Source organism: Augochlora pura, chromosome 1 (assembly GCF_028453695.1).
Source record: "Augochlora pura isolate Apur16 chromosome 1, APUR_v2.2.1, whole genome shotgun sequence".
Taxonomy (NCBI): Eukaryota; Metazoa; Arthropoda; class Insecta; order Hymenoptera; family Halictidae; genus Augochlora; species Augochlora pura.
This window is the reverse complement of record NC_135772.1, coordinates 6,373,901-6,386,157: the sequence shown is the minus strand read 5'-3', so window position 1 is coordinate 6,386,157 and position 12,257 is coordinate 6,373,901. Positions and strand designations below refer to the sequence as shown.

At 44.8% G+C, this 12,257-nt stretch overlaps 1 protein-coding gene across 2 annotated transcripts in view; it reads right to left on the bottom strand.

The window, feature by feature from the left end:
• LOC144478604 (protein pangolin, isoforms A/H/I/S) overlaps positions 1-12,257 on the bottom strand; it is a 329,927-nt gene that overhangs the window by 298,763 nt on the left and 18,907 nt on the right. The gene's annotated exons all lie outside the window — the stretch shown is intronic.

The following is a 12,257-nucleotide window of genomic DNA, read 5'->3' as shown; positions in this document are numbered from 1 at the left end:
CAAGGCTGAGGAGGTTGTTATCCTCGTCCGACTGTTGCTTTCGCTGCAGCGAACTCTCTATACGCACCTCGTGTATCGTGGCTCAAGTCTTTGCAGGAGCCCAGAGAGACTGACATTCTGCTCTGTACTCAGAATCGTTCTACCTTGTTGACAATCACGGTATTGACTTTTAAACTACGCCACACGATAGTAGTCATTATTGATTGCAATTAGGTTGGGGAAAATATTTTCAACAAACATACTGGTCAACGGCTTTGCATTTTATGATATTTACTTTCTTCGAGCTGCAATTGTTCGCTGAAGTTGGTTTGCTCGTTTAGATCGATTAAAACCAATAGTTGTTACAAGATGTCTAGAAAATAGATGACGCAGTTTTGGTACTTTATTCTACTGCTTGCGAAAATGCCACAAAAACGTCGTTTCAAAAAATATTCCTTTTCTAAAGTTATAGAAAGTTTTTGATAATAATGAAGTTTCTTTTCATGAGATGTTTAGTGTGTCCTTTGACTTATTAACATACTCAGATTAAAATTATGTATTTTCAAGAAATACATACCATTCAGTAGAAGATTACGATTTGAAAAGCGTGTTGTCCGAAAAGCAGCAATAGCCCACTTGTCCGCGATTCTGTACCGATGATTCGTGGAAAGCTAGCGCCATAACAGACGAGTTAAAGAGCGGGAACCGCGAAGAGATTATTATGGATTCGCATGCTCCGAGTGTGCCTCGATTTCGAACGGAGGGTTCTCGCGAGCATTGTTTGCGAGCGGATCATTTTCGTTTGATGAGAGTGAAAACTCGTCGGGGCCGGCGCTCGGTTACAAACGATAAACCTATCCGTTCTTTTTGCTTTATCTGCTATAAGCTGCGGCAAGGGGACGTCGACGATAGTCATAACGCGTGGACAACCAAACGTAGGCATCGTTTGCGATCACGGACACTGGACAGGGAGCCTCCTCGGGTCTAAATTTCCCGGCTGCCGGATGCTTGGCGCGTAGACGCCCCGCTAAACGGCGCCAGCCGTCTCTTTCGTGGTCGAAGAACGAAGGAAAAACGAGAACAATTATATTCTTTCTGCGAAGATCGAGAACCGGTGGGAACGGCAGAGGCTGGCCCGAGATTTATACTGCGCCGGTGGATCGCGCAGGATCGGGGATCGCGTCGAACCTCGATCGTAAAGTCCGGTTGGTTTCGGGCCTCGAATCAGGTCTGGATTCCGGCTAAAAAGGACACGGAGCGAAAGAGCGTGCCGTTAATGCCATTATGGGCAAGCTTGTGTGTACAGCTTGTTGTCGGCTGGTAAATTACTATAATTGTGAAGTTCCGGCGATTTTTAGATTAGCTCTGGTCCATCAACGCTATACGCCTGCCTACCGACCTGCCGACACGGCACCGTGGCCCGACGGTTCTCAAATCCAGCTAAATCATCGCTATTCTTTATCCCGTTGCCAGTCGAATCGACGATAACAAGTGAAATGCCTACGGGTGAGTAGGGTAATCCTGCCTTTTAAATAAGGAAAGTAGACAGGTTCAAGCAACAATCTGCAGGTCTGAAGGTTAACAATCTACAATCAACAGGTCTGAACGTGTTCAGTGGCAGACGGCAAGCGGAAAACAGAAGCAGCACACGCGATTCTAGATAAATACAATCGAAACTTTCAGTTACTTTTTATCTAATTTTTCGTGATGCTAATATTTTATACAGCTTCTGTAGTCATGTTATAAAAAAAAACACGATTCAAACGAGAATGTTGCATTGACAACATTTTTATTTCACCTCTCGAACTTCTAAGACAAATTATGTTGTATTCTTATTACATAGTGGAGTAATCATAAATAAATTGGATATGGCAGTCTCGAACGTTCAATATTAACCACGTATATCAATATACTTTTGTAAAGTGTTTTACAAATTTGTTTAATTTCTTCCAGGTGCCTTGAAATAATACAAAAAAAACAAACAAACAAAGTACAAACTGCAGGTTTAAATAAGAACTGTAGAAGATATTAAGAGTGAGAAGAACATGAAACATTGAAACTAACAAAACTCTTAAATAAACTAAAAAATAAAACTATCAAAGAAGATGAGAAAAAACGTAAACGTAATAATAAAGAAAATTAATGTTTATTCGTGGGCACATGAAAACTACGATGGTGGCGAATGCACATCTAGAACTTTTCTATGCATTCTTATTACAAATAGATGCGATTATCAACTTCTTTGAGATTACCCCATACGCTATCCTTAATATTCCTCAATTACAAATACTAAAGCTTCTGTATTCCTTAAAAGTATAGTTCTTTGTAAAAGTCTATCGATATTAATTATTGCCGTTTATAACTAAATAATCCAACTATAACTGTAAACAATAAAAGATTCAATTTCCCACTCAGTTTTCGTTTCATTTGAATTCTTGCGTATGTGTTAGCATTTATTCCACTCTCCCCTAACTGCGAAATAAATCCTGAGAAAACGTTCGACACCCATTGAACTTGTTGTGTCGATTACAGAAAGGCGGAAAGCGTGACAGCGACAATATGTTTCGGCAACATCGTTCCTCCACGATGTTCAGTTTTCGGTCGACTCGATCGAGCTTTCGACGAATACGGATTTATTCTCAGATTGGTGTACGTGCCGGGAATACGATTTCCACAGCGTTTTTGCGGGGATTCATCAAACTTGCCCGACTCTCACGGGAGTGAACGGTCGAAGGAAAAAGGTCCAAGGATTACAGCACTCCCTCGCTAGCATCGCCAAAAGGACATAGATTCCTGTGGAGGCTAGAGGCCTATTGGCCTGTGTCAATAGAAATCAGTACTTATGTCTCTCGGCCAGGGCCGTTTCATGACCATTCGACGCGGGGGGTCCTGTTTCTAGTCGGACGGAAATCGGGGGAGGGGTGGGAAAGGGGGGATAGACCGGCAAGAATTTTCATTGCCCGGACATCCTTTGTGCAACAAGTGCTTCGTCTTGGCTGCAGATGCCGGTTGTTTGCGCCGAACAATTTTCACCGACGTCTATTTTCCAAAAGCTGTTAGTCACAGCCCTTGAAGGACGGCGGTCAGTGGCAGCGAAGAATGTAAGGACGAGTAAAAATTACATGCGCATTCAAAATGAAAATCCAAATTTATTGGATATTATTTGGTACTAACTCCATTGTAAACACATTTTGACTAAGGTTTTTCTAGGAGCGTATACCCAAAATTAAAATATTAAAACAGAATATTATTGTCTTATATGTTACGAATCTTCGGCAAAAAGCAGATTAAAAGAGAAATTAGTTGAATGCCGTTACTGCAAAGCTTGTAAAAAAATATATGATAACCATGCTGCATTTCTTATGTTGCTTCTTTTATGTATTATCCAAGGTATGTTACAACCTTAACAGGTTGAATGCCACGCCAATTTCACCAGGATTGTCCATGGCGCCACGATGAAATTTCCATTTAGCGATACATATAATGTTGAAATATTATATACAATAGATAATTTACAACGTATAAACATGTTTCAAATGTTTTATACTGTATCCATTTCTTCACACCACTACATCAACGATGATAATAATAAGAAATTATAAGTGTTGTCTTTTGTCTAACTTTCTTATGTTTTTTTCAATCCGGGCACGCCGGTCATCGGTGGCCCCCATGGCGTCACAGCCAAGTTAGGTGCCGGTCACCGGTGACCCCCGTGGCATTCAACCTGTTAACATTTCCTCAGCTTTTCAATTCTTACTCATAAATTGAATATTTCGAGATGTATAACAAAATAGCTGCGTCTCGGCGATCTTCCATGCAACATATTCATAACAGGATCGTTCTAATCGTACTTTACACTCAAAATGTTGCCTCTCTTACCGCACAAAATAAATAATAACGTTAAAAGTATTTGTTTAGGTTACTAAAAATGTTTGCCGCACAGTAAAAGTACCCGCAAAATTGCGGGGGAGAATGTCCGGTATCGAAAGTTTCGCGAGAGATCGGTCCACGGTAGACATTTTTTGCAGGGGGTATCTCTGGGATCAGGCGGGTAGAAGACAGACAGGCTTGGTGAATGGCTCCGAGAAATTCAGGAGTCGGGTTTCTAGCACGGAAGACGCTTTTGGTGAAACACCGAAACGGGAATGCGTGGCGGCGTGTAACCTGGTGACCCTCGACGCGGGAGGTCCGTGTACAAGAAATTAGAGGGTACCAGGGAGAAGCCTCGAGCCGAGCCGAAGGGGCACCGGGAGACTTCGTCTTCGGACTGGCTGGTTTGTGCAACAAGTGTCGTGGTCACGGCGCGCTTGTTGACTCTGATGAATTTTCCCGGAAATCTGTTTGTCCCCTTCGCCGGTTCGACCGACGGCGGAGGAACCAAGTCTTTCGAAGGGTCGTACTCGAAACGCGACGGACCGACGGAGTGCGGCGGTATCGGCAACGGTTCGAGAAAAAGCTGAGTTAGAGCGGCGAGATACGATTTTCAGGCTGGGCCGGGGTCGGCGTTCATTAGAAAGCGTGCACGCGCGTGCGATTATTTATTCGGCGAGGTGAAGACTGGAATCCCATTATCGTGGCCGCGGATTTGCATAATATAAAGGCGCACGGGCGAAAACTAGTTCCCCGCGATGACGTGCGGGATGAAAGACGGTCGGAAAAGCGCACGTGCGCTGGATGAACCGAGACAACGGAACGGGTTTTCTCCGTATAAAAGACGGCCAAGTAGGCGCACCCTCGTAATGGGACCCGCGGAGATTCCTGACGGGCCCCGAGGCCGGAGGAGCGTGTCACGTAGCCGGGGCCCCGCGACGTGCTAGTTAGAATCCGACAGCACCGAGAGAAATCAAAGCAATCAAAAGCTGCTCCCAGAAGAAGGGACACGGCGGCTCTCGTCGATTCCCGTCCGGATTCCCAACCGCGATGAAATCTGCCGGACCAACCGGAAGTCGTTCCGAGGATTACGCCGGGCGAAACGAAATCCGGCGAGATCGCATCTGCCGAGGATAACCAAAAGAAGAGAGTAGTCGCGCGCGCGCTCTCGGCGATTTACGAAACGTCGTTGAGAAATACGATTCCACGAGTATTCCCGGCGAATTGCAAAACACACGCGCTCGCGCACTCTCTCCGACGGGGATACGGACACACGGACACAAACGCGGGACTGGTCGATTTCCATAATTCAATCGAACAGAAGGGGATCCTTGAAACGGGCTCCGGTGTACATACGGTGTGCCCACTCAGGACAGACCGGGCGCATAAATTTCCTGTAGCCAAAACGGAATTAAACCTCTCGAAAAGTTTTCAATTTCTGTCATCGGTTCCCGTCGAAACCGCGTACGAAAAGTCGAGGGTCTCGGGTTGACCAGAGGTCAAGTTGGACCCAGCCAAGGGAGAGCCTCGTTGCAATCTACCGCGGGGAACGTGGCGAGAGAGACACGCCGAGAGACAGAAAGAGAAAAGAAGGAAAGGGAGAGAGAAAGAGAGAGAGAGGGAGAGAGAAAAAGGTGGTCGGTGGAAGAGGCCAGGGGCCTCGAGGCAGCAGACCTACTGCCGGGGGCCTCCTCGCCAAGCACATAGGTGGTTTTGACTCGGCATGGTCCCCGGCATGGCAAGACCGCGCGAAGGAAAGCAACAAAAGAAAGAGAGGACGAGCAGGACGAAAGAAGAAGAAGAAGACGGAAAAGAACGAGGAGGAAAGAGCCTGGGTTTGCCTGTTTGACCGCCGCCTGGCTGCCTCTCTGCTCGACTGCTTCTCTCCATCTCTCTCCCGCTCGTTCTCTCCCTTTCTTTCCTGAACGGCGGTCTCTGTCGCTCTCGTTGGCTCGTCTCGTCTCGTAACAAGAGACGGTGCGGACAATGGGTGCCGTGCCAGCGCCTTCTGCCAAGGCTGCTTTGGCCAGTCCACGCAGCTTCGGAACACCATCTACGATTGCCGGAATCGCCCAATTCCCGCCAACCGAAACCCTACGTATCTATAGCTCGAAGCATTTCAATAACGTTAATACTTTATGAATCCCGTTCTGCTCCCTAATTTACTCACGTTTAGAATACTGTTCCATTTTTTGGCTACCTAATCGTCGCTATCATCACTCTAAATTAGAAAGTATAGAATATCGATTTTTCCGTACGGCATTCCGTAAGATAAATTGTAACATGCTCCGTTGTAGTCATGACTATTTGCCTCTATTATAAATCATCTTAAGCTACTCCTCCTCTGTCTCTCTCGATCTGTCTTAAGCATTGTAGAACATTATTTTGGCTTACTTTTTTCCTTCAAAGTTTTAAATGGTTCTTACAGATCGTGATGTTGTAATCAAACTACATGGTTCCATATTTAGTCGACCTCATTGAGACACTATTTGAGATTTGAACCAGAATACCGTGAAACCATTATGGTCACAACTACAGTCTTAGTAGAATATATTACAATGTAAACAAATTTGGAGGATCTCCATGCTTGTTCACTTGTGCTTTTACTTTTAGAATTAATACAACTGCTAATCTACCACAGCCACGTGTAAAAATTTCTCATTTGTCTTTCTCATTGTATGAAGGAGTTATAACCGTTTTAAAATGATATTTTCGCAGCAGCACTGGTCGGTTTAATCATGTTAAATGGTTCAACGCATTCTTTCTAGTAACGTATATGGGGGTTTTCCGTTTGGATTTAATGTCCCTCCAACTCGAACAAAAATTAATCAAATGAAGTTAATTATTCACACTTTGATATACTGCTTACAAGTTATTATTGCTTCACAAGAAATATTTCGTTTTTACTATTCTCATTTCAACCATTTATAAATCCTGAGACTATGTCACCACGTAAAGAAAAAGTTCGCCTTATCACTTGGAAGCGAACAATTAGAATTCTTGGTACGCATATTACAATAGGACACAGAATGCAATTTACGTTCCATTTTGAAAAATTGATCGAATGCGAATTGCTACAGCAAGAGTTCATGGTGCACGTTCAGGCGGTTTTATAAGGTTCGCGAGGCGCGTACGCCACGGAACAAAGATCAAGATAGAAGGAGAGCACGGTGGAACGCAGCAATAACACGAGAAAGCGAATCGTTCTTTCCGCCGTTCATAGCTGAGAATTTTATGACGGGTAATGGGGCGAGATAAAGCTGAGATAACCGGGGATGCCACGTGAAGAAAGCGAGAGCGAGACGTTATCCGTGATAACGGTAAAGAAAGGAAAGTAAACGTCCGTTATTGCTCGGCGATGAGTTTTTAATCGAGCGAGATCTCTTTGGACAGTCCACCGATCAAAGAGAGCCAGCGAAGAGAGAAAGAGGAAGCTCGGGGGTTCACGTTTTCCTTATTTCCTGGCGCGAGTGCCAAGAGGAATGCTTTGCTCTACGAGTCTCGCGGGAATAAAATCGGTAATTCGATCATCGCCACCGTTTACCTCTAACAATTCCTGAAAAAAAAAGAACCCGAGGGGCAGACCTCGAAAGGAAAAGGTTTCGAGTGCCGATACACCAATTTAAGTGCCACTCGCGGTCCATTATTCCAGGCCACGGCTATTCAGAGGAGATCTATAACCTGCCGGGAAACTCGGTATCGCGTTAAACGATTCCTCGACTCGGCGCTTCCGCGACTATACCGCGTAGATCCATGTCATCGAGCTCACAATGTGGACCTCCTCGGAGCTGTCTTCGGGGCATTGCACGGTCTCAGGTAGCCGGTCACGAGATCCGACGAGAGCATCGAGTTTTGACAGAAACGTGAACAGAACGAAGCCTCGGGACTCGGATCAACGCGCTGGCTGCCGGAGCCGATCGACCGACGCGCGACGACGGTTCGCAGGCGTAGCAACGAAAAAAAAGCGAAAAGAACACGCGAAAGGGTGGCGCGCGATCTCCTTGTTTAGGCGAACACGTCCGCGCAGAAACGCGACCGCCGGTAATTTCAAGAAAGAAATAAACCAACCGAGGAATTCCTCTCGGAGCGTGCATGCACGATATTTTCGGTCCGACGATCTTCCGCGCGGAAAGGAGTATTCCGAGTCCCGCATCCGCTCGTTACCACACGCAGTTATACGGAGTCAAATCTCGACGACTGAGTGCTCGATGAGCAAACTGACGATCTGTTTCAAAAGTCGCAGGAAATATCTCAATTCTGTATCTTGTGCGCCTGGCAGCTCGTAAATCGCACGAAAATCGTGGTATTTTAATTTTAGGAAACTGATACTGTGTAATAGATAAAATCATTGTCTAAAATATTTTCAAATAAATTAAATGTGACTAACACGCGAAAATTCCATTTTTAATTTTTGTCAACTCGTGACAAATGCTATGACGAAGCTGGTACAATTTATTTGTTTATTCATTGCCGTTTGCGTAATCTCGTTCATATATGAATGTGTAAAGTGTTACAATAAAATACAGAATGTATTACACTATTATAAGCATTTATCATTACTATAAGGTTTATGTCTCGCTAAAAATCTCTAAACTGTAAAACAATCACAATCGTATTTATCGATCAAAATAAGAATCTCGCGTAAGATATTCAAATTCGAAAATTATATATTGCGTGGACAGAACGAACACGCCATATTCGTTTGAGACCAGCGAGAAACAGAAGAGCTGACGGAGTAATGACTATACTTAGGATTTTTGTTTCATTAAATAGACTATTTCGATTTTGTGAGGTCTTTATGGTCGAGCAGTTAACGCGTTGGACTGTAGCTGGAAACCTGAAATTTCAGGCAGCACACGTTAACTTCAATCTCGCAGGTATAGTTCCCGGGAAGAGTGACGGAATCGAAACGAAGTCAGTAGAAACGGAGAATTCGAGGGAAGCCCGGGTGGTCGTTGAAATCTAAGGTGGCAATCTCCATTACGAGCTAACGAGCACACAAATCCACCTGCTGGAACTGGCAGCTGTGCGCCACCGGGTCTCGTGACAAGATCGTCCTCGATAAATTTCGCGATACTATAGCGTCGTCCGCCCATATTCCCTAAGAAAACACGCGTCAAGCGTTCCGAGAAGACGTACGGAGGAAACGTTCCCTTGAAACATCGCGAGCGTGCACAGATCAGGCGAGTCGCCGTCGTCGTGGTCGTCGTCGCCGCGAAACGGACTTTCCCGCCAAAAGGATAGAAGGAACGTGCGAATATGTGCGACTCGTCGAGACGGCTGGTGAGGTTGAGCACGGTCGAGTAATTTATGCAAAAGTAGGCCCTTCTCGTCGAAACGAGAGTGCGAGGGCAAGTGATCGAAAGAGGAGGAGACTCGGCAACGCCGCAAAGCTACGAGTAACCGGCGGTACCGAGGCTGGGGCCTACGGCCCTGCGTTCTTGGCCTCGGGCAGCCCGAGCGAAGAGGGGGGCTGCGGGGCAGCGGTAGGGGCCCCACTGGGCCTAAGTGTCCACGGAGAGGGGGCAGGGAGACACACGGGCACCCACTCTTACCAGAATACTACTCTCTCGTTCGCTCTTTTCTCGCTTCACTTTCCGTTTCTTCTCTCTTGGGTCCTCTCGCATTCTCCTCTCCCCCATTCTGGTTCTCTCTCTCTCTCTCTCTCTCTCACTCTCTCCCTCTCGTTATCTTTTACTCCCTCCCACGATTCTCCCTCTCTCTCTCTCTCTCCCTTTTTCTCGTTCTCGTGCTTCGATCTCTGTGTACGCGACTTCATCCCCCACCCACCTCCTCGCCCTGTTTCACGCGTACGTATTCGCGTTAGTAGTCGGTTGTATTGGCGCATTCTCGGTCCGTAGCGAGAGGCTCCTCTTTGATTGTCGACGAAAAGGTGGCGAGCACAGTGACATCGAGATATCCAGAGCTCGGTCATCAGCATCATAAGGTGCAAGGATAACAAGACGATAAAGTCCCAAATTAGGGGCCTCCTTCCTCAGGCGCCGCGACTCCTTCGGGGCCCCCATTTCACTCCGTTGAACGGTTCGGGAATGGACATATTAGAATTAACCAGTTTCGAGGAGAGGCTGACGGAATTTGAATAGGAATTCCGAATACGCGTAGGTTCGCGAGCGCGCCGCCCGATAGAAGAACCATTGTTTCCACGGGAATTTCACAACGGTCGCTTGTAGAACGATTAGTTATGTTTCTTTTCATTCATGGAATCTGTTCAAGCTTCATCGTACAGATGATCAACGCAGTTTTTTAAACTACAATATAACGAACGAAAAATATTTCCGACATTTAAATGTATTGTTTCTGAACGACGGAACAACAGAAGCTCATCGGGGATCTCAGAAGTGAATTCTTTCAGATTAACGACGCCGAACTAATGCAGTTATTCAAATGGAAATATTCTCCCACTCTTGTGGTTTTAAATAGTCACGATAGTCGTTTATAAAGCACTGGATAATTATAAATCAATAGAATATAGAATAGCGTCCAGTAATCTGCATATCCTGTTAGTTGCACTCAAGTTTAAAAAAATCACGACTGAAGTTCAAGACACCCACACGGACTTTCTGTCGCTGTTGCTGGAGAAACAAGAAACTGTATGCACACAGTAACTTATTCGCTTTATCTAACATGACCTGATCACAACTTTCGGTGGTTATAGCTTCATTTAACAGACGTATGTCTCAAATCGGTTGTCAGCTTCTAAATTGATCCAGTTCCTCGATCGATTCGATTCTGAATAAAATTCTAATTTCATTCTAGATAATAATAGTAATTGATTTTGAATATCTAAGTGATTGTTTCGTGCTTTTTATCGAATTCGAAGCCAGAAAGTACTGGTTTGTGATTAGAAAATGTTAGCTGTGCTAATCGGAATCACTGTCGGGCGCCATACGCGAGCGAGACGACAATGAAGACACAAGTCAGTCGGTATCTACTGTAGAAGCTAGAAGAAAGGATGGTCACGCGTGGCACAGGACACGTACACGCGTGACTTCCGGCGGCCGGGCTACGCGTAGAGCGATTTCCACTGAATAAAAAATTGGACGCCTGCGAAATGATCTATTGCCACGGCTGCCGGATTAATGTTCCGGCGTGCACAGGCGTGATACACCTTTAAAAAAGCGGAATCTAGCCGCGATGTTATCAGCGGAATGGGACGTTATCTGGACGTAGACAAGATTAGCAGATCCACGAGCGTGAACTCATCGGCGAGAGCGAGCGAAGGACCCTCGCAGCCGGAGCGGATCGCGGACAAGCCGTGACTAATAATCTCCGGGTGGCTTCTTCGTGTACGATAATTAATTTCCCAGATCGTTGATCAACGATCGAAGCTTTTCTTTTTCCCGCGTGAGCTATTTTTTGCCGCCGCGTGGGAGTAAAGGGTTTAACGGTGCGCGGCACGGCAACTTTTTATCTTTATTACATTAGCGAGAAGAAATCGAAAGAGATCCTGATGCACACGTATAATATACATCAGAAACAAGAATGTAACGTCAATTAACATTTTAAATAAAAATGACGAGACTCCCACCGTCAAACATTTGCTGTGTCAAACTCGAATTCGGCGGACGACACCCACGCATATTTAAACGATTAAAAATTATAAATTTCTCGTGACAGACAAAAAGAAATTATTATCATTATACTGTGGATCTTTATGTAAACTGAAAATTGGCTGTGCCAATTGCAAGACTGAGAAGGCGGGCACACGCTCTTTCATTTCTTTAATCATTTGAATAAGTTGAAATTAATACAACAAATTTTTTAGTTTGATTTAAATGGTTGGCTAATTTTGCTTAGAATAATTCCAACTACGTTAAGAATTTTTTTCTTAATAACATTATAGCTTACAAGGGATACTTTGCGAGTTTCTGTGAAGATAAGTCGGTAAAACAAAGGGTTAACGCCTTCGAGTAAATCGGAAATTGTATCGATTCTCGTTTAATAATTCCGCAGACTTGTCTTTAAACTATGCGAATGAGAACACTGCAAAAAGCCCTGACATTCTCTGGTTACTCTTCTTTATCACAAGCAAGCACGTTATCAGTGTAACGAGATTACATTAATTACTAACTTTCAACGTTTCAATAATTTTTGAAACGATCTAACAAGTAGATAGCGAATTCTATGTGCTTGTAACATACTCGTTTTTCCACAATCAGCTTCCACAATCACCACATTACTTTTCAACTTATTTGGATTCTAATGTAACGTTGTATGAGGTATATAAATTTCTCTTTAACAACTCCGGAATAACTCTGACAACTCGAAGCGAACTCTGAGATAAGGAAAGTCGTAAATGAAATTGTGGGAATCGGCATCGATTGATGTCGCTAGTTTTGATGTCTTCTACTTTCGAACTCGACATTGACGGGCAACTCCTTTCTAGA